Source organism: Ammospiza nelsoni, chromosome 2 (genome assembly GCF_027579445.1).
Source record: "Ammospiza nelsoni isolate bAmmNel1 chromosome 2, bAmmNel1.pri, whole genome shotgun sequence".
Lineage (NCBI taxonomy): Eukaryota > Metazoa > Chordata > Aves > Passeriformes > Passerellidae > Ammospiza > Ammospiza nelsoni.
In genome coordinates, this window is record NC_080634.1 from 85,274,343 (window position 1) to 85,296,266 (window position 21,924).

The 21,924-nt window shown below is 40.9% G+C and overlaps 1 protein-coding gene across 2 annotated transcripts in view; it reads left to right on the top strand.

The window, feature by feature from the left end:
- The first annotated feature begins 3,208 nt into the window (after positions 1–3,208).
- Positions 3,209–21,924, top strand: part of P2RY8 (P2Y receptor family member 8) — a 33,942-nt gene continuing 15,226 nt past the window's right edge. For both annotated transcript variants that reach the window (XM_059467055.1, XM_059467056.1), the window contains exons 1-2: positions 3,209–3,238; positions 6,733–6,818. The gene's annotated coding sequence lies outside the window, so the exon portion shown is untranslated. The remainder of the gene's footprint in view (positions 3,239–6,732; positions 6,819–21,924) is intronic.

Consider the following 21,924-nt stretch of genomic DNA (forward strand, 5'->3'; position numbering starts at 1 on the left):
CTGCCATTCATGCCTCAAAAAAGCTCACCTTGCTATGGGACAATTGCCATGGTTATCTCACCTGCCTAGAATGGACCAAGCACCTGAGCCCTGGAGATCTGCTCAAGATCTCCTGGTGCTTCATGACAGAGAAGCAGAAGTTCTCAGGAAACTCTTCTCCTTTCCTTCCCCTTTGCTATGATACAGGATAGATTCTCCAGACCTTTTTCCGTCCCTCTCTGTTCTGCTTGTCTTCCTACACAGATCAGGGACTCCTTCTCTCAGTCTCCCTTGCTCCTGCCACCTTCTCCTCACTTCTATGCAGATTTACACTTTTTCCATCTTCTCACTCCCAAATCACAGGACTCCTTTTTGGAGGTTGCCCACTGTCACACTCCCATATCACTGTACTTGCAGACCTCCCACCACCACCTGTGCAAGCTGCTGATCTCTTTGTGTCCCAGTGTATCTAAAGCTGAGCTCCAGCCAGACCTGCACAGCTCAGCTCAAGTTGAGATGAGGAATCCCTTGGGAGGGTGGAATGACAGCTTAAATCTCTCTTGTTTTCATGTCACAGCTAACATTGTGCCATGTCCTCCCACTGTTAGACCTTCTTCTGCTTATGGAATGACAGGCTAGATCCATCAGAGAGACCCCAAAATCAGGTCCTGTATTTAGCCTGCAATTCTGCCTTCCTCCAGATCCTCCTCAGCTGCAGAAGAGAATCCAGTGTTTGCTTCTCTGGGAATAGTGTTGCTGTTAATGAATGATAACATTCAGCCTTAGTGCAGTTCCCCAAAGCCGTTTATTTTTTCTCTTTTTATTGTGCGAAGGGTTGGTATGGCCTGAGGCTGGGTAGCCCTGAGAGCCTTGTGCAAATCAGATCCCCATCTGCATCTGCTTCCTCCAGGCTCCAGAAACCAGAGGCACATTCAGGTCAACCTCAAGGGTGTTGCAGATTGACTGTAGAGGAAGACCTCTGCACTGGAAAGATATTGAGCAGCTTTCTAACATCACTAAAAATAAAGTCTAAAATGCCACCAGACTAGTCTAAAATATGTTACACAACAGTCATATCCCTGTCTCCCAGGAGAACACAGTTGAATTGCAGGTTTTTTACCAATAAAGACAGGATCCCAAATACTCATAGACTGCTTGAAACAGCTCCAGGGAAGACTCTCAAAGTGAACTCCAGAGTCTGCTGAGCTCAGTGAGAAGCTAAATGTGGACTCTACCCAAAGGAAACTCACCCAGAAATATTCACACTCTTTCTCATAATCATTCTGAAAGACATGACCAGAATTTAGAGGAATGCTTTCTTAGCACTTAATTGCTTTCTGAGGAAGTTTTAGCATGGCCAAATGAACATCATCAAATTGATTACCTTGTAGAAGTAGTATGTTTATTTATTAAATAATTTTCTTTTCATTATACTATGTTATGATATATCACAGTACATTGTACTGCAGCATTAATTAATAATATATTCATTATAACACTTCAGAACTGTAGTATTTTTGGTTTTTTGCCAAAAGTACATGCTGGGTCTTTTCATTCTGAAAGTTTCTTTCCCCAGTTTTAGAGAGGAAAGCTTCTTTAAAAATTGTAGTGAATTAAGAGTTGCAAAATATTAATTATTTGTAGCCTTAAAGATCAAAAAGTTGAAAATAAAAAGCTCTATTTCTAGCCTGCTATATTTGAACTAAAAGAAGATTGTTTAAAAATATAACAACCAAAGAAGCAAATTTAATCTCATTTTTTGCAGGAGTTTTTAGGGGGTTCAATTTAATATATTTTGTACTCTTTGAAGCTATAAGAATGAAACTCCTTCCTGTTTACCTGTGGGCTCATGGTGAGAATACTGACAGTTGGTTTCAATTTTTTATATGTGGAAGTGAGAGGAGTTAAAGCAAGAACTTGAGTCTCCATCCTGTAACCGTCTTCAAATTAAAATGCCCTGGTGTTTCTGCATACGAAGCTACAGTATCAATAGCTATAGTTTGAAAAGTCACACAAATCTTTTGTCCTCCATTCCAAGACAGCACTAAGTGCCTGCTCAGATCTAGAACCTTGAGCATCCTCATTCTTTTTGTGGAGTACTGCAAAAAGATAAACTTCAAGTGCAGACCAGCCTCGTCAGTGTCTTGTGGGAGCATGCCTCTGGAGTCTTTGTTCCTGGAAATAATCATTAAAACTTAACTTTTAAGTTTGCTATGGTCATGAAGAAGAGAATTGCAGAGAATAAGGATTTTTTGTAGTTTTTATAATATCTTGATTGCATTAAAAATCATGCAAGCATATATATATATATATATAACAGAAGAAACTCTTATTTGGATGTTAAAATTCCCAGATAAAGAGCTTGCAAAGGTCTTTTTCTTTCCACTGCCTATATTCAAGAGTGCGTTGAATGGCAAACTGGTGAAGACATCTGCAGTGCAAATGCCCAGAGCTAGGCAAGATAATCCCATCCCTGTCTCAGAAAACCCCAACATGGGGTCTCTCCACAGGCTTAGAAGCCCAGGTGCCAGCTTGGGTTCTGTATGGAGGTGTCCACTCCCCAGAAGCAGCTTGTGCTCTTGTGGGCAGCTGGCCTTTAATAGCTTTCAGGCTAGTGGGCGTTTATAAGCTCAGTCTCAGAAATGCCTTTTAGTCAAACATATACATTCAGGCAAGGAAAACAGGTACATTTTTCGGCACAGAGGGGTTTTACATGCAGAGGACTAACTCCTGATAGTCCAGGATGCCTGACTTTCAGCTGGAGACCCTCTGTGTATAAAAGTATCATACACCATATGTATATGAAATGCTTGTCCAGGCTGTAATGGATGCCACTCCTTCAAACAACCTCGGTTTTTACCTTGCTGTCTTGGGCACCACTACACTGAATTCATGATGAGAATGTTGCTCCACTGCTCTAAACCTATACTGTAAATGAGAGTTGGAAGGTTAAGCCATTACTCTAGGTCATTTCTGCATTTCTTTACATAAGCATCACTCAACAGTAAACTGTATTTGATCACAGTTACGCAGAAGTTCTCTTTCATAGAGGTGATCAGAGTCTTCTCATATAGGGCAGAGCATTCATTACCAAACTGCAGTGGAACTGTGCTTGAAAGACTTTGAAGTAAGGAAGGAGTTAATAGTTTCAAAATAGTCATTTCCTGAGTCTGGTTGGATGAGTAAAAACTTTCAACTATTTCTATTTCTTCTGTGTCATTTAGGAGGCTTTCAAGGTGCACTGTACTTCGCAGACCAGGTAAGGAGTACAACTTTTCACTTCTTGATTGTTTATTCATAATAGTTTTTCAGAGGAGCCAGACTCAGTCAAGACTGATTTTTCTCCCTCCTATTATTTACATCTGAAGTGAGAACGACGTTCATTGCAATCCAAGAAGTACATGTGTCTCTTTGTGCCAGATAACTGTGAGCTGTAGAAATAAATGAAGAACTGTATGGCTTAAAAATGGAGCAAAGATAGTTAAGAAATTATGCTGCATAATATTTAGAAGTCAGAATTATTACAGCGAATACTGCAGTAAAAGAGAAAGAAAATGCATCACCAATTTTAAGGAGTTCACTCTGCAGGAACCACTAAGAAAATAAGGGGTTCTCAGATACAGTTTGCTTTAGTGAGGAGAGTAGTAAAAATCATAGTTTTCAACTCTGATTTTAAAAAGAGGAAGAATAAGCTTCTACATATTGGGGACAGAAGAGAAAAAAATCAAACCCAGATAGTTTTGCACCAATTTTAGTTATAAATCTGGAGCTGATATCTAGCTTTAGCTATTGCAGAGTCATGTACTGTACTCATCCTGAGACTGCTCTGGCAGTTTGCAGCAGCCCAACACACACACACAAGTGACTGTGGAACAATATCATAAAATGATACAATTTCATCAGGGTCTTTTGATGCATAAAAGCTGAAATCAGACAGACAGGCACCAGAAGAAAGTCCCACAACAGAGTGCAGTTTAGGACACGGCATTTGTTGCTTCTTAATAGACAAGCAGAGGGATTATTTGTGTGAAAACCTTTTTGTTTTGTTTAATAGTTCAGAAACGAGCATAAAATAGTCATCTGTGGGGAAGTTATTGTCATAATATGCTGTCATTGTGTCACCATACAGAAAGGGAAATTGTACATGCCATGCTGATCCCTGAGTAAAATCATACACTGGTATGGCATTTGTGGGTTTTTTTAAAGACTCAGGGGTTTTTTTGCATTTGCAGGTTTTAAAGTCTTTGCTTGTTATCAGTTTTAATGTTTGGATATTGACTCCTTGAATGTTTGGTTTAAATGCTTTCTGGATTTTATGCCTAGTAGTCAGGCGAATCTAGTTAGGACTTTTAGCAGCATTGGTTTGATTCAGACACAAAATTTCCATCCCTGTTGGGACTTAATTCCTAAATAATTTCCACTTTACTTGTGAAACTGCTGATAGAGTAGCAATTGGACCTCTGTAATGAATTTCACGCTCAACAGACCCAATGATCCACATGAAGTTTTGTCACTGCATCTACAGATGGGGACTTAATATGAATCTCAGCTGGTGCCAGACTTGTGCCCTGGTTTTTGCAGCTGCCCTGTGCAGGCAATCTGATCAAGAGCCCCAGTCTTCCCTTGCGAACAGCTGTGTCAGTTTAGAAACAACCAGAGAGCATGTCACCCTTCTGCTAGGGAAGAGGCTATGGCAGGGGTAGAAGCACTTGCATCAGCCTGAGTCTTAGTTTGAGCATCAGTGCTAAGGAATTTGCTCTTCCTTAGGGGTCTGTATGGCCTTAGTTGGTAAATTCTTGCAGCCTGTGCCATAGTTTGCTGAAGGAAAGGTGGCTGAGGTGTGCCTACAGTTCTGCAGTCACATTTCCCAGTTACCGAATAAGCATGGCTCAAGGGAAAGTGCTCAGCAGCTTTGTGTGGGAAGAGCAAAGAGAACCCAGGCATCCCCTGTCACCAGCCAGCATCTTACTCACTGCTTGTGTGTTCACCTTCTGTCTTACAGCGTGGGTTTGGGTTCAACTCAGATGCATCTGCCCATGCAGATAATTAGGCTTTCACTGATGACTGTTAGTGCAGAAAAGGCCAGCTCAGGTGATTTGAAATGTTTGCTCTTGGTGCCCTCTTTCAGCATCAGTGTCTTTGTTTGATGTGGGAGAAGGGTGCACTCCTCTGTCAGAGGGTGCAGTATGTTATGTGCAGTGGTTACGTGTAACAGCACTGAAAACAAACAAACAGCAGAAAGGTGATTCATTGTATGGCAGCTTTGGTCTGCCACAGTAACTGCTGTTCTGGTCAAGCAGCAAGAAGGGAGAAACCCAGACCCAACCCAGCCACAACAACTTGTTTTGTGGTAGACTCCCCTGTCCTGCTCAAAAATGAAGGGACAACAAGACTGTGCCACCACGCGTCTAAAATACGTGCTGGTGTTGTGCACTTGTATGGCCACTTACAAACTTCACATTTGCACAGTTTCCAGATAAAAAGTCATTTTGAAACAGAAGTTCAGGGGGATTTGCTGCTGAGAACTAATGTTTGCAAAGCTTTCAGTTGGACAGAAGGGAGGTTTCCTTATCAGGCATATTTATTGACACTGGTTCCATGCTCTTCACAGCATGAAAAAGGAGCTTGAAAATGTAGCTCTCCTCTGAAAAATGACATTGCAGAAATGCATTACAGTATGGACCTTGACTACTGCCTCCAGAATTCCTGGATGAAATGAGCTGTATTTATAATTAAATGTCTGTGGGATTGTTGTTTTGGCTTGATTAGTCTTACTGACAGCTCTCAAATGGGAAAGTCAAGCTGGTGTTCCTCTTGGGCTTACTATTTGTAGACAGGAAATCTGAGAGGGACTCAGCCTGAGAGTTATGGTTGTTACTTAAAATAGGTTTTAAATGGGTAATATAATCCAATTTTTGTCAAAATTTTGTCGCTAATCAATCAGAAATATCCCACACAATTAATTTTCTGCATCTTTGAACCAAGTAATGTCAGTTTGATCCAGTATCTTTTCCTGTATTTTGATTGGAAGCCTTCTGTCCTTATCAAAAATTTCCATTGTTAATCTTATTTTTCAGTGTTGATGAATATTTAACTAAAGCTAAATATGAGAGAAAGAGAGAGAAAAATCTGTGCATGCTTCATGCAACAGCTCAATAATTAAATACTGGGTTTTAGCTGTCATTGATATCCTAACAGAGAGATTCTCTATTTTTGCACAAGACCGATGAGGGTCCAAGAGTTGTTCAGGTTGGGGCCAAGGATTTGTAAGTTTGGTCAACAAGAGCTGCACATTTTTGTCACATTTTCACACTACTGCATGAAAAATTCAGGCTCAGCAGCTGGTGAATTGAAAATCCTTGCTTGCCCAACTGCTGACTAAATCTTGAAATAAGAACAGAAATTACACCTTGCTATGGTCATGAAGAAGCAGCTAGGGCTACTTACTGTGATATACCCTGCACCTGATTCACATCTGCACAAATGAGAAGAGAAAATAGCAGGCCAACAACTATGAGCTCTTTTATCTTCTCTTCATCTTCAGATGTCTATATTCTGAAGCATTAGTGGTTCTGCACAGGTATGTTTTACAGCTAGTGAACCATATTTTTAAGGCTGTGAAAGAAAATAGAAAATATTATCAGTGCTTGTCACTATCACTATTTGTAATTATCTTTAGATATGTCCTCTTCTTTTTTTTTTTTTTTTCTTTTTTTTTCCCTTAAAAGATTTCTTGTTTGTTCCTTTCTGCAGATCTTACTCATAGAGGAAATCTGATCTGCTGCAGCACGGAAACATCAGCAGTGAGATGGCGAGACAAATTCCTTAGGGAGCTGCTTGTAAGTCTGGGCAACATTTAAGATGAAAAGTTTTGCATTTTCTTTGGCAGGATGTTGCATGCAGAGTTTAGCTGTATGAGGCAATTGCTGAGGCAATAAGGGAATATTCAGGAACACAAGCTTTGAGTAGGTGAGTAAGCACAAAGGCAGAAATAATCTTGCTAGGATTTTTTCTTTCTTCCCTCACCTTCTAAAGCATGATTGGTCTTTGAGACTCACTAAATCATGAACAATTGAAATCCTGGTCTCCAGAATCCTGGATACACTGAATAGACCCCACTTTGAGGGTACAATCATTCAGCAGTCGAAAGCTGTGAGAAAAAGCCTTTTGTACTTTTGTTGCTTCACCTCGAGACAGTCAAGCAGTGCAGGGATCAAAGGGAAATCCCCCTGGAACACAGCCAGTGATGAGAGATAGTGTGGGAAACTGTGGATAAGTCAGCAGTGAAATGGTGAGGATGAGACCAAAGTACTATCAGACCAAAAAACTGATAGTACAAACTTGGGGTAGATGAGGACAGAGGGTGGGATCTGGAGAGCAGTTAACAGGAGGAAGAGAGACTTTGGGTTACATGCTGATCATGATCAAAGTGGATTTGTAGAGTACAGCAAGGTGTGATTCTTTCAGGTCTTTCCCCCAAACACTCTGGAGATACCCCTGAAATATCCAGGTCTCAGAAACATGGAAGTAAATCTTGGAGGCAGCACAGGTGTGTCTGCACCCTCTAGTGGGCTACAGAAAATTATTTTACCCAGCAGAAAATTACATTACACAGAATATGCTTTTACCCAGCAGTTACTTTCCACTTAATTTGCTAGGACCAGTCATATCCTGATGTTTAGCATATTTGACACACATGTAATAACTGTTTTCAGCCTCTATAACATGATGGCTGCATCCAAACTTCTTTTTCTGGGATGGTCTTTTGTCTGTCATAGCTCCTGAAAGATACAAGAAGTTGATTGTGGCTCAGAGTTGTTTGAGGCAGCATTAGCTGATGTGAAACAAAACCATGTCAGAACTGTAACAGCCCAGCAGTTGAATTTTGTGATCTGAGCACTGTTTTGACAGTGTTAAATTTACTAATATTTACATGCTTTACATGTAGTAAAATCTTCCTTGTGCAGGTTGTATACTCCTCAGAGTCCTAAGGGTAAATATTACAGAATAATAATTCAGCACAAAAAAAATCAATGAACAACCTGTTTAGGGGGAGACCATTTCCTGTCTCATTGCTCAGCTCTCATCTACTTGCTGCTGGAGGACATATTCTGACTGAGATGTAGAACTACAGGAAAAAGCAAAGCAGCTTTGTGATTTTAGTGACTGTGTAATGCTCTGGGAAATATGATTCTGCCACTAATTCTACCTGGGAGTAGATGCAGATAAAAGCTTTTGTGATGGTCACAAAAAGGTCACCTTTTTAAGAAAAGGATACATGTGAAATGCCTGAAGTGGAGCTAGGATGGAACTTCAGAGCTTCAGCTCTGAACAGGGAAAATTCTGATGCAGCCTCTGACTTCTGAGGGATTATACCGTAGTAGTTGCTTCTTATAACACAAGATAGCAATATTTAAGATACTTAGAAAAATAGAGAAGATACCCATTAGCAATTATAAGAACAAATGGATTTTTGCAGGACTGAGAAAGCTGGTCTGGTGCCACCAAGGAGAACGCTTAAAGAAAGTCAGTGAAACACTTTTTTCTTTACATATGCAGGTACTTGCTTTTAAAAAGGTCAAAGAGTAGGAAATAGTGTAACTCCTCCTCTAGAGCATGCTCCTAGGAGAAAGAGTGTGCACATTCAACTTTGTTCTTTGGAAAGTATTTAAAGTCTTATCCACCTCCCTCCTAGGTAGTATGCTAAACCTATGGACTGGGCAGAATTGCACCCAACCAGTAGAAGCTGGAACAGCAAGCAAAAGAGGATAAAAGAGGTCAGAAGCCTGAAATACCATCCAGCTGGAAGGCTAAAGACTTATCTCTGGTCTTGTCTTCAGAGACAGTTTCACAGTAATCACTGGATAACTCCAAAGACCAAACTAAAGCTAGATTCCAGGCCATGTGCACTTACTCGATGGCTGCCTTTAGAATCTCTTGCCCTCCTTCATGGTGTTTTCATCTTTTCCTGAGTTGTTGTGTTAATAATTTTTTAGTGTGCATCTCTGATGTGAAAGATGGGTGGTAACCAGAAGCTTTGTGGCTAAAGCAATCTCCAGCTCAGATAATCTAACTCCCATGGTCAGACTTGGAGGGCAGCTTAAGGCATCTATTTGCTGAAATTAGCCACTGCATTACTGTTCAGACAGGGAAGGGAAGCATTTTTCTTCTATCAACCATCTTAAAAAATTGTAGTAAATTATATTTGGGGCCCAGAAAGAGAAGGCAACAGAGAATTTTAACAAAAGGAACTTTGGCAAAGAGGTTCAAGGTCTCCCTGTATTTTCCCTGTGAGAGTATGATGTGTGAGAATTACTATTTTTACCCCCAAAATTTCATGTTTTTATGGCTTATTCTCTGTCCTCACCGGATGATCTATATGTGTGGCATGTGAAGTGTGCTGACTTAACACTGTTCCTTATAATTTTTCTGACTATTTCAGATCCCATTCTGAGACACCAAAGCCTTCACTGGTGCCTTCATCCTTCCACCTATGTGATGCTTATGTTACAGAGCTTGAAATTCTGTTTCAAATCTGGTTTCAAGGGGTTAAGCTTTCAGAAACACCAAGTCTGAGTTCCTAATTTTCAAATGCTTATTAAAAGATAACTAGACTTGCAGAGGGTATTGAGTACTCACAAATCCAGGTATGGTCAATAGAAATGTGGTTTGGAACAGTAACATTTTATTTAATGCCAAATGCTCTTAGAAATCAGGTCCTGCTCCTAGAAATCAGGCCCTTCATTCCTCACATTCCTCTTTGCAGTATGGGGTTAAATAATACTTATATTAGAGGAAGGCTGCAAATAAGAAATTTGTAGGTGTTTCTGAAGCACTTTGATGCTATAACACTGGATGTCATAAAAATGCCCAAAAATAGTTTATTCAGTATTTAGGACAAGAATTTGAACGGGGCATTTTACATAGGGCATAGCGTCATTTATTGAACAATCCGAAGAAAAATTTTTCTGATAGGGTCTTTGGAAAATTGCTGGGAAGGCATTGGTTCAACAGAAATCAAGTGGAGAAAGACAAGCTTAAACATGTCCATTTTCAAGCTTGTGACCTGTACAGTTTCTTGGCAACTGATTGAGTTCAGTTAGAGATAGAGAATCTTGGCTGTTTTCCTGTCTTCAGCCTGTTGACTTACACTTCACTAGTAGGATCATTCAGCTAAAAAGCAACCAGGACAACCTGCTGGTGAAATTCTGGCTCTCAAGATCTTCAGCTGTTTATTTATTCAGGCTGCCAGAACAGTAACCTTCCTGAGATGAATAGGCATTGTGAGCATATCTGTTGTAGTGCGTTTTTAAGTTTCTCTTATGTTCTCCCATTTTATGTATTGTTCCCCCTTTGTACCTTGTAAAATGGTTCTTCCCTCCCCAGTTTTCCCGCCACAGCTCTCCTGACAGTTATGTTACTATGGTTACCCCTGCCCCCTTCAGTTGTCAATCGCTCAAGTTATGTAACTTTCCCCGCCCCTATTCTACCATATAAGTAAGTTTTTCCTCCTCCCTGGGCCCAGTCAATCACTCCCCACTCCTCCCAGCTTTCGAGAACCTTCTTCTCTCTGGGGGTTGTGGTTGGCTGGGGTCCCGGGGCTCCTCCTTAACTTTGTGTTTATTGGATATGGCTGTATGTCAGTTATGTTATGCACCTCCCTATATGTTCTCCTATTGGCTAGCTGGGCTTCCCTCCCTTCTCCACCCCTTACCTTTAAAACCTTGCCTCTCCCCCTTGCTCGAGGCCATTTGCTGGTCGGTGCCTTCCCTCAGTTGGTACCTGCCTTCCTTCAATAAACCGACGTTAATCCTCAGCAAGTGGTCACTCCCTTTCCTCGTTTCGTGCAGCGCATAGAATCCAGTCCGCGATCCAGCCCAGCCCGAGGCCACGACGCCAAGGGGGCTTGGCCTCAGATGCAGTGGGGGCGTCGGCCATTACCCCTCTAGCTAGCCGGACTTTGGGCTTCATACGCCCTCGCGCACATCTCAACGTGGAAGGAGAATACACGACATTTTCATAAGGGACTTCTCTTCCCCTCAGTCACGTTTCTGCAAAGCTGCTGATCTCAGTTACACAGTGTTTAAACCCTCAGTGGACAGATCAGAGCTGCTGGGGTCTTTACAAATACATAGTTAGTCAAAAAGTTTGCAACGTATCCGTGACTGCAGCTAACAGAAGCTTGCTGCTAGCGCATGAATGTGAGACTGAGTTAAACCAGAAGCAAGACAAACACTGCCTTGCACATTGCATACATCTCCTTATCAGCCTGATTTGTGACCTAAATCTGTATATCCCTGTCACAGAAAATCTCTGGAACCCAGTCTTTCACATGAAGATGTGCCTTCTTGGTCACCCATTTTTCCTGTGGGGCATAAATATGTCTTTAACACCTCTAAGAGAATGAAGAATGAAGCTTCCTGTTAGGTGTCTGGCTTTTACAAGCTCAGCAATTCTCAGCACTGCAGATACATAATCTTAAAATCTTTATCCAGTGTTGATGGATAAAATAGCCTCACAAACTCATGACTGAGGTTTTTAATGGTGGAATGCATGTTAAATGTTTGACATTTAAAACCATATGCACTTGTGAAAAAAAACTTTCAGCTTTTTAAATGAAATGTTTTCTACCAATACCTCTTTGAGAAACAGGACATGGCACAGTTTTACGTGTTATAGTAAGCTGATAGGTTTGCTCAACTCACATGTCTGTTCTGCTAAAGTTTGTGGGTTGAGTATATAATTATCCCCTCATGAGAGGGGAAGAGATCAGAGCCAGAATCTACATCGTTAACAATTATGATTGATCTACCCTAGGCTTGGAGATGTTTACACTGAGTGGGGTAGATTCTCAGCACTTCCCAGTTTTTGTTGCTGCAGTACTGCAAAAAACAACTGCAAACTCTCCCAGCATGCCTGGGAATCACTTTGTTAAATGTGGAGCACCAGCATGTGGAAAGACTTTTGCTGTGTCAGTTAGCAGGGGAGAGCAGAGAGAGAAAGGAATCAATCATATTAGAGAAAAATCAGTTCCTTCGGTTGTGCCTGTTTTTCTGACTGCCTTCAACTTGTGTTTGGGACTACTGTAGTCATGAGTGTAGAAGGAAAAAGAGGTGGTCAGAAACAGAATCCTTTAGGTTGGAGAAGACCCTCAAAGTCATCGAGTCCAACCCTTAACCCAGCACTGCCAAGTCTGCCACTAAGCCATGTCCTGAAGTGTCACATCCACACATCATTTAATTACCTCCAGGAATGGTGACTCCACCATTTCCCTGGGCAGCTTGTTCCAATGCCTGGCAACCTTTTCTGTGAAGAAATTTTCCTATTATTCAGTCTAAATCTCCCCTGGGTTTACAGGTCAACCTGAGTCCATTTCCTTTTTTTCTACAGTTGTTACTTGGGAGAAGAGAGGAACCCCCACCCAGCTCCAACCTCCTTTCAGGTGCTTGTAGAGAGTGATAAGGTCTCCTCTTTCCTTCAGACTCAACATGCCCAGCACGCCCAGCTGTTCTTGTGCTCCAGGCTCCATTGTCCTTCTCTGTACATTCTCCAGCACCTCAATGTCTTTCTTGCTGTAAAAGGGCCGCAAAACTGAAAATCTTTGCCATCTTCAAAAGTGCACGTGGAGATCTGACTTTCTCAAGTTTGAAATAAAAACTTCAGTGTTGCAGTTTGCCATTGCCAACGATTTTGTTGTTCACACTAATGTGCTACAGGAGCTGTAAATGCTCCCCTGTCCATACCTGCGACAGCAAAGTAAAAAAGTTCACACTCTGCATGTATCATCAGCTTAAACTTTTCTAGTAAATCCAAAGAAAATGAGTAGGGGTATGTTCACAAAGAACCAGCCAGAAATTTAAAGTGTGCCAAGTATTAGAAATAAAGCCATGCTTATATATTAAAGATATGTTGGTGTCCAGCTATGGGCCCAAGAGGACTGAATGCTAGATGCTTTCACTTCCTTCAATGGAAGATAAATATATGGTTCATTCATAAACTAGGTCTGTCACATGTTGGGTCAAGCAGGATTTGGTGTAGGATTTGCAGGCTGATATTTGTATCCACAAGAAATACTTTGTCTTCTATTCTGAGCTGCATTTTTCTTGTTCTGACCCCAGACCGAAAAAAGGGCTAAGTGAAAGGCATTTTGAACAGTTAGGATGAGACAATGATACTGCCCTGCAAGGGGAGATAACACCAACATGTGTGGATTCACTGGCTCTGGAAACAGTAGAAAACACTGGTCTGTTTTCTTACTGTGACTTACAGTGAAATAATATGTAATGAATATTATCCTTATTTGCATTGCACACATCTGCAAACTTCTCCTGAGTTATTATGGCCATTACACACAGAAAACCATAATCAGGGAAAGGAGCTAAAAAAAATTAGGTGGAATTATAATGTCTGAATTATAATGTCTGAATTCCAGGCTTTCATCCAGCCAATTCACATTTTTGAGAAAAAAGAGAGAGGAGAAATATAGGCTCATATATATAGGCCAAAGATCCTTTTCAAACAAAGCTGGACAGCAGCTGGGCTCAGTGTCACTCTGGGTTTTATTTACATTCTTGTTTCTATGCTAAGGATTAAGTGAACAAATGTGTGATACCTGTTCTGGCTGACAGTTGCCCAGGTCATTCCCATCTGGATTGTCCTGTATTACATCCTTCCCCTACAGATGAGGCTACATGCTCACCCACAGGCTTCATTTGTCTGGTAAGAAAGTACACTGAAATATCAGTGTGTTTCACTTCTAGTCCAAGCAGCCCAGTTGGTTTCTGTGAATAGCATTCATTGACTGACTCAGAGAAAGAATTGCCTGGCCCAGCATCTCAGTGAAGGCTCTCTCTGTTATCTGCAGTGTGCTCCACTGAGCCCTAGCCCTCAGCATCCATTTCTGCAGCCCAGTGTCACTGTGCCCCTTCACTTTCTTCTGGGAGGGAGACAATAGGTTCAGGCTGAGCTTTCTGCATAGACATTATTGTCTCAGTGCTCTCCTCCTCCTCCTCCTCCAGAGAAATGTGCTGTAGAGACTTGTGGGGGTTTATTTCCTTTTTTCAGATCTGAGCCAAAGCTTAAGTCTCTTGATGTGTTGCCATCAAAGGCATCAAAGATAAATAACTCGCAGTAGTGCTGGTAAATAAATATCTTGCAGACTGTTACTCACTGCCTTACTGTTTCATGCAGAGTTAAATGAGATTATATAGAGGCAGAAGGTTAAGCTTGCAGTAATTAAACTTCTAAATACTTTTGAACATCAAAATGAAATGTTTTCAATTTTATCTATTTATTTTGTATTTATTTTATTCACATTTATTTCACTTATGAAATTAATTAATCCTAAACCATCCTTAATCTAAATCCTTTCCATAACAACTCACAGTGGTGAGAAATTATGTCAGATTTTGGCAAGGCCCTACATACAGACAATTGCAAATGATAGCACTTTTTTGAATACATCTGCAACATGTCTTATGCATTAATTTTTTTATATGTTAGGGCAACAAAGATTGTGTTGCTGCTGAATCACTACTGTTGATCATGGTATAACAAGAGTATTTCCCCAGTGAAGAAATAGCAAAATATAGTACAATTTTTTAAAAGCCAACAGAGCATTCTCAGATCATAATTACAGAGTATGTAAATGCTCTTTGCAAATCAGTTTGTATATATCTTTTTGACACTGACAGTCTCGGTGTCCTTTGTGGTAAACATCACAAAGGATTTTAATGTGCTTGTTCTGTTTAATATACTTTTGATCCACTCATTCTTAAATTAAATAACTAGATAGAAAAAATTGTGCTACTCTACACTGAAATGGGTTAGAAACCAGCCTCTCTTCTCCTTATTAGAAATAATCCCTTCACTTCATGTTTTGGTCTGGTGGGTAAGAAAACTGCTTGTTTTTTTGGCTAAAAGTGTGGTGTTTCCAATTCTGAACTTCTCATTGCAGTTACCACTAGTTATGAACACCCACATCCCCAGGAAAAAAAAAATAAAAACACCTAGTTTGGGGCTCTTCTGTGTTGTTTATATACCGTTTAAATGTTATCAAGTATTTCTTAACCTTTCTCTTTGCTTAAAAGCAGATTGTTTCAACCACTACTTCCTTATTTCTCCTCCCTTCCTCTTAACTCTTTAATAGAGGATCTCTACATGTGCTTTTCTTCTTCATTTCCAGTCTATGAATAAATTGATCTGTGCATCCTGCCAACCAACTGGGATTATGAAAGCCAAGCAAACTTTAGGGTAGCTTTTTGTCAGAACAGCAAGATAGAGTTGAAGAGTTTGCTGGGAGTGGGGGGAGAGGTGGTGTCAGTCTTTCACCACTGAAAAACTTGTCGTTTTCCCATTCATCCTTCTGACAGTTTTATTTTGACAGCCTGCATCACAGATAGCATCGTATTGTCACCACACAATGCTGAAAATTACTTGATCATCTGCTGCTTTCCTCAAACCTTGTCCTTCACAGTGATGCACCCCCATAGGCACTGATAGGAATTGGTCATGCCAGCAATGACAGGATGTCACAAGAGATAGCTGCGGTCTCGTGCTGGCACAAGAAGGTGTGTGTGATCTTCTCCATGTATGTCCTTGTTCTGTTAAAAAAACACTGGGTTGGTCTTTGCTCTGAGGCCAGCCTGAGCCTTGTTGTAGCTCCATGAGCACAGCTTTCATTCTCACTGGAGTCCTTTTCTCTGGCCTGGCTTCCTAGGTATTTCCCTGTGTAATTGCCACTCTTGGCAGAAAATGGAGTCAGTGTAAGTATGGGATCTTTCTACTGCTCTTCTCCCATTCCAGCCAGGAAGAGGGGATGTGTAAAGGATCTTAGCAAGGTGTAGAGCAAGTAGATACCTATACCCCTGTAGGCTGAAGCTCATCATCATGAGATCATCCATCTAAACAACGCAGGAAGTCAGGAATTTTTGTTCAACTGGAAACAACTCTACTTCACCCCTGTCTGTCACAGGGGGACAAGATACATGAACACTCAGCCAGGTGATTTGCAGTGAAAGCATCACACACACCTACCAAACTCACCCTCACACCCTTCCACAAGCACCTTATTTCTGCCTGGGGAGTGGTGCAAAAATGTGCAGTTGAACTAGGTAGCTTTTCTATGCTGAATGTCTTTCCTAGTCTGCTGGGACAGGATATCTGTTCTCAAAGAGTTTAGCAAGACATTTTAACTCCATGATCTAGAAGACTGATTGAGTGGCAGTACATTCTGGAAGATCCGCCAGTGTTCTTGAACTAGAGAAATGCAATTGGCACTGCAATAAAAGCAGAAAAAGTAAGTATTTTTATTTGACTGCCTCTGATTCTTACAATAGAGGATGAGGACTGTCCATCCACTGTGGCACTATGCTCACCAATGGATGATTTAGGTAGGAGCATAAGAGATTCTTTGCAAAAGGAGCATAATCCCAGGAAGCAGAGCAAAGCAAATGTGCATTTGTGACTCACATTATATGCCTAGCATCAGGCCTCTGCTGTTCATGTGCCTTGACCTACTTGCTGGGATCCACTGAAACCCAACACTGAAGGAGAAAATTTCCATCACAGGTGGAATTTCCAATTTCTGATGTTTATTCTAGCACTGAAAAAGGCTTTAGGAACCTAAATACTCTTTTGTTGTCACTCAGTACTGAGTCTCAAGACTGAGGTCTTCAGCTGCTCAGCTTTTGCTAAAGGTGCTATTATAAAAACTATGAATCCCAAGCGTTAAGTTCTTGGAAGCCCATATATCCTAATACCCAGCTCAGGCTGCAGGCCTGAAATCACAGTTGTTGAGTGGGAGGAAGACTGTTCCTTGTGCTGCATCAGTTTGGGAACCTAGTAAACCATAAACTGCCAAAACACTTATTGGACTACATCCTCCATGGGATACAGAAGGAAGCGAGATGTCAATGCCATGTGTCCTTTAGTGCTGTGGATACTTAGGGCACTCCCTACAGACTATGGATGTTTACCTGGCCTAATTGGAGCCAAGCTTTCTTGTAGAAATGCATTAATCATAATGTTATTTATCTACAAGTTGTCTTTACTCCTGCAGCTGAATTTGTTCCAGGTTGCATGCTAGAGAGGAGAAGACATCCAAAATGCAGTTCCTATTTCAATGTAATTTATATATTTTCTGTGAATCAACTAACAGAAAATCCTATTGCTTGATGGGGGGGTGGGGGGAGTAGATTTAAATCTCCTCACTCTGATGAGAGAAATAAATTCATATCTCCCACTTCCCCATTGTGTGACATTTAGGAAGTGTGAATAGTACTCTTTTGGCTGGTATGGATACTTCTGGGTTTTATGAGATAAGACAAGACAGAGGCAAACATCTCACTGCAGCAGAAATTTCAGGGGTAATGCATGGTTTCATCTAGAGATATCCTTGAAATCCTCCACAAAGGGTGTGGAGGGTTTCACACACTTCCTCTGAAGCTTTCTCAGAGACTAAGGTGTTTCTGTCTAGCTTTCTTGCCGCTCAGTGTCCTGATTTTCTGTATTTCATGGTAAAATGCCTAATAATGAGCTGATGAGGTAGGGACAGGGCCATGGAAACTCATCACCTCAGACAGGGCCATGGAAACTCCTTGGCAGGCAGGTGTGAAAACTTACATTTCTACAACCCAAGGCAGAGTAGGTATTGGATGGTGGTGCACTGGGCTCTCTCTGTGGGTTTAGATTCTGTCTTAACTCCTCTAGGTGCTTGCTGCTCTCCTGTGTCTCTCTTTTTTTCTTTCTTTTTTTTTCTTTTGTGATTGAGCAAATCTAACCACAATCTCTTCTTACACCCAGTTTCTAAAGAAATTCTTTTTCCTGGTTTTCAGCTTTTTCAGCTGAACTGTTGCTTCAGTAATAACAAGAACGAGACATCAGAAATCCAGTAAACAAAATAATACATTGATTCTATAATATGAGGCATTCAGTCATTTGAGAACCAGAGAATCTTACAGTACCCTGCAGTTTATGGAGATTTTTCCTCTTAGAGTATTATTATTATAATTCATGCAAAAAAAAATCCACTAGCTCTAAAGAAATACTTATTTTATTTTGATAATTGATTTAGGAAGTCTCATTATATCATCAGTTAAAGTTCAAGGAAGTGCTCAATTTCAAAAGCCACTTTAAATGTTCTCCTTACAACTCTTGTAGCATTTTCAAAGCAAGACACTAATATGCCTTGAGACATCAGCAGCAAGGTAACTGAGTTGTGCAAAAAATATTAGTGTTATTTAAAGAAAAAATTATATGAGATTAGGAAAGTGACTTTTCAGAAGGCATTGAGCAAGTGAGAGAGAGCACTGGAATTTAAAATGTTCTCCTATCATCCCCAAGAACACACCTACAGTCTTGCCAACTCTTGCCAATCCAGGCAGCCCTCAGAAGAGACATGATTCTTAATCATCTACCTCTCGAAATTGCAAGGAGGTTTTTTCACAAAGAGATGTAAAGAAGCCATTAACATTTTCATCTCCTTATTGACATGGCTCTCTGCAGGAACGATAATGAGGAAGCTCACTGTGAGTGCTGCCTTCGGTCCACTTCATCCCAGCACTTTAGAAGTGGTTTTAGAGTGCCAGATCACTTTACACAGTTCAGTAAGGAGGCTCCCGACTCTAATCTAGAAATTCATATTGCTTTGGATATTGTGGCATTGTGGGAAGGCCACTGACATACTGGTCAAAGTATTGTTACTACATTCTCATTGACAGTTTTGGCAGGAGACAAACTCTGTTGCTTGTGTTTGCTTTTGCAGAAGCATACAGGGAAACTAGTCAGGAATGCCACTGCTAAGGGACTGATTCATAAAATATTTGGATGCCTTCTGAGGACTTAAGGCAAAATTAGTTTATTTTCCAAATATTGCTTTGCATCAGGTGTATAAAGAAATGGGAAAAAAAAACCCAGAAAAAACTATATTAATGTAAATGGCAATGGCAAGGAGTTGGCATGTGATGCGACCTAAAAATAGCGGACTTATATAAACACTTGTTCAGACTAAAAAGTACTCTGTCTTGTGATTGAAGTGACCATTTCAAAATATTTCCTGTTGTGATTGTATAACCTTTAAAAGAAAGGATAAGTTTGAACTGGTGAATGGCTAGGTCTTCTCTTTCTGCTGATCTTGGTAAAGGGATTTCTTTAACATTAAAGAAGCAAGTAAACAAAACTAAAAGACAAGCCTTGAGGGCTTTGTGTAGGTTAGTTTACATCATGCTGTAACAGAATGCTCTAAAAACTATCAACCTACACAGTACAAACACAAGTAACTTTTATATGTAGTTAATAGTACATCTAAGAAGCATCTATAGAGATGGTGTGGGAGTGAAGGGAGGGCTGAACTGAGGAAACTGCTTTTGAAAGTTGTTTTTTTGTGTGTGCAATTTTTTTAAAAGAATTTCAGAGAATGGAAAGAGGAACCTACACTGAGAAGCTAGGCCCAACTTGTCAAAAACTTTCCCCACAGCGTGTGGTGAAACATCTTTTATCACTGCACTCTTATCTTTAGTGTGTTGGCACTACGGTTTGCTCACCTGCACGGACAGATGGATGGATGGGGCTAGAAGGGATTCTGAGAATTTATTTTGTTTTTCCAGGCTCTTTTTATGAAAATTTAATGCACAGCCTTTATTAAACCACAATCCTCAAGAAAATGGATCTATTTTAAAGCTTAAAACTCCTTTCCTTTTCTTTCTCTCTCTTTATCTGTATATTTGTATGATGATTAGGCAATATAAGAGAAAGAAACACACAGAGAAGAAGAAATGAAACAAAAGTTGCTCTCCTGAAAAGTATTGCCTTTGGCTTTTATAAAAGTCTTTCTCAGATGTTGAAATAAAAAGTACTCAGGTCTGTTTCTTTCAGTTCCCTGAAAAAGCTTCCAAACACTGGCATTTTCCTTCATTTGCTTGCCAAACCACATTAAACCCTGCCACAGTGCTCAGTGGCTGTCACAAGCACGGGTGACTTCATGTGTCATGCCCCACCAGGCTCCCCTCTGCTGAGCTGATGCCACACAGAGATGCTGGCTGGATGCCACGTGCACATGCAGAAAGTGGGGGGCCAAGGTCCCAGGGGACTTCTGCAGGGCTGGGGAGAACATGGAGTCTTGGCAGCTCTGTGGGAAACCCCCTTGAGGGCTCTGAGACCCCGAACTTCTCAAGAGCAAGCATGAGCAATGAGTCCCAAAGCAGAGCTGGGAACTAAGCAATAGTAAAAAATAGATAACCTCCGCTGTTCTCTGAAAGAGAAGTGAAAAAGTAGTTGGCACTGATGTTTCTTCAGCTCACTGATGTGAGCTGGGGAGCAGGCTGCATTTTCAAAAGGCCTATCCTGTCTCTACTCCCAGGTAGCTGAGGGCATCCTTGGAGTTTCAGAAGAGAAGGTGGCTGCTGTGGTGGCTGGGATCACACCTCAGCCACTGCCAAAGCATCAAGGATCTGCCAGCAAAGGAGCTTCCAGCAGCAATTCTCCTTCACGATCTGTGGCACCACAACAGAGTGAAAAAGAGAACCAAAACCTTCTGATAGGGAAGCCCTCATGAGAGTACAGGTTTCAAGATTGCCATTTGCTAAAAATTCTCAGTTAAAGAGTTCAAGTTGTAGAAATTTATCTGCAATAGTCTATAGGCCAAAGCTCTTTGGTGCCTTGATTGGGAAGGGGAGACCCCAGGTGAGTGCTTCTGCTGCTGTGGACCCTCAGGATGGCCAAGGCCTGAGCTGAAAGCTGCTAATCCTCATCTTGTGAGGACCTCCTCACTGGGTCTTGAACAGCTAATTTCCACAAGGAATTATATTTGATGTGCCTGAAGACACACATTGCCAGAGTGCATTTTCCTTGTTTGGTTAGGGGTACTTGAAAGGTTTTGTTATTTCCATATTGTTTGCTCTCACAGCTGGTTTTTCTATCCCAAGCGCATTGCTACCACATTTACCATCCTTGTCATGTTATTAATGATGCAGTCCTCCAGTCACAGCCTTCAGCCCATGGAAATTCTGACTTCTGCAACAATCCTGAAGCAACATGGCCCATTTTGGCAGCGCTGTATCAGTGTGCGTCTTGGCCATACCATTCCTAACAGTCACTTTCTGTCATCAGACTTCTCAGATGCCTAAATTAGGTCAGATTCCCAGCTGAAAACCAGGGCAATCAGCCTCAGCATATTTTTACACTTTTAATTTAACTGGTTTTTTATGCATCTCGGTTTTTTTGTGGCTCACTGTTTTATGTGATGTGCTTCACACACTTCACACGTAGCAACTGTTTGTCTGGTTCCTTCCTGGACTTTATTAACACCTTTCCTGCCATTTTTACTAAGATTGCAGGGGATTTAATAACATTCCCACCACTAAATATGTGTCATCCTGAACTGTACACTTTTCTGTGCCACTTGACTCTCTCTAATTTTTAGTTTAAAAGCTATAACATTAATTTTCAGTAACAGAAATTGCCCCATTTTAGTTTAGGTCAAACCGTATTTTCTTGATGGCACCATCTGCACCAAACATTTCCTTTATTCTTAACTGCATCTATATCATTTTTCTATGCATCTGCTTTCAAGTTGCACACTAAAAGTTCAGGAATGTGATAATATTTCAGAGCACATCACTTAGAGATCTCTAGGGCTCTTAACAGCCCAAATTTTGTCTCCAAAGATCTCTCTCCTAGTGCTCTAGTGTTATATGTATCTTATTGAAGCATAACTGTACCAGTCATCAAAATTGCCTTAGAGCAGAGTCTAGTTGGGGTGTTTGATGGTGATACAGAACTGTGAGGAGTGGCTGATAACACCAGGGTGCTGAGCTGTCAGCCTGCAAGACCTGGATGGCTCCCCACACAAACCAGGGGCAGAACACTTGACTTCTGCCTGTGATTATTTCATAGGAATAATTCATTATAATAATGCATATATCTGACCATTGTTGGGGCACTTACATG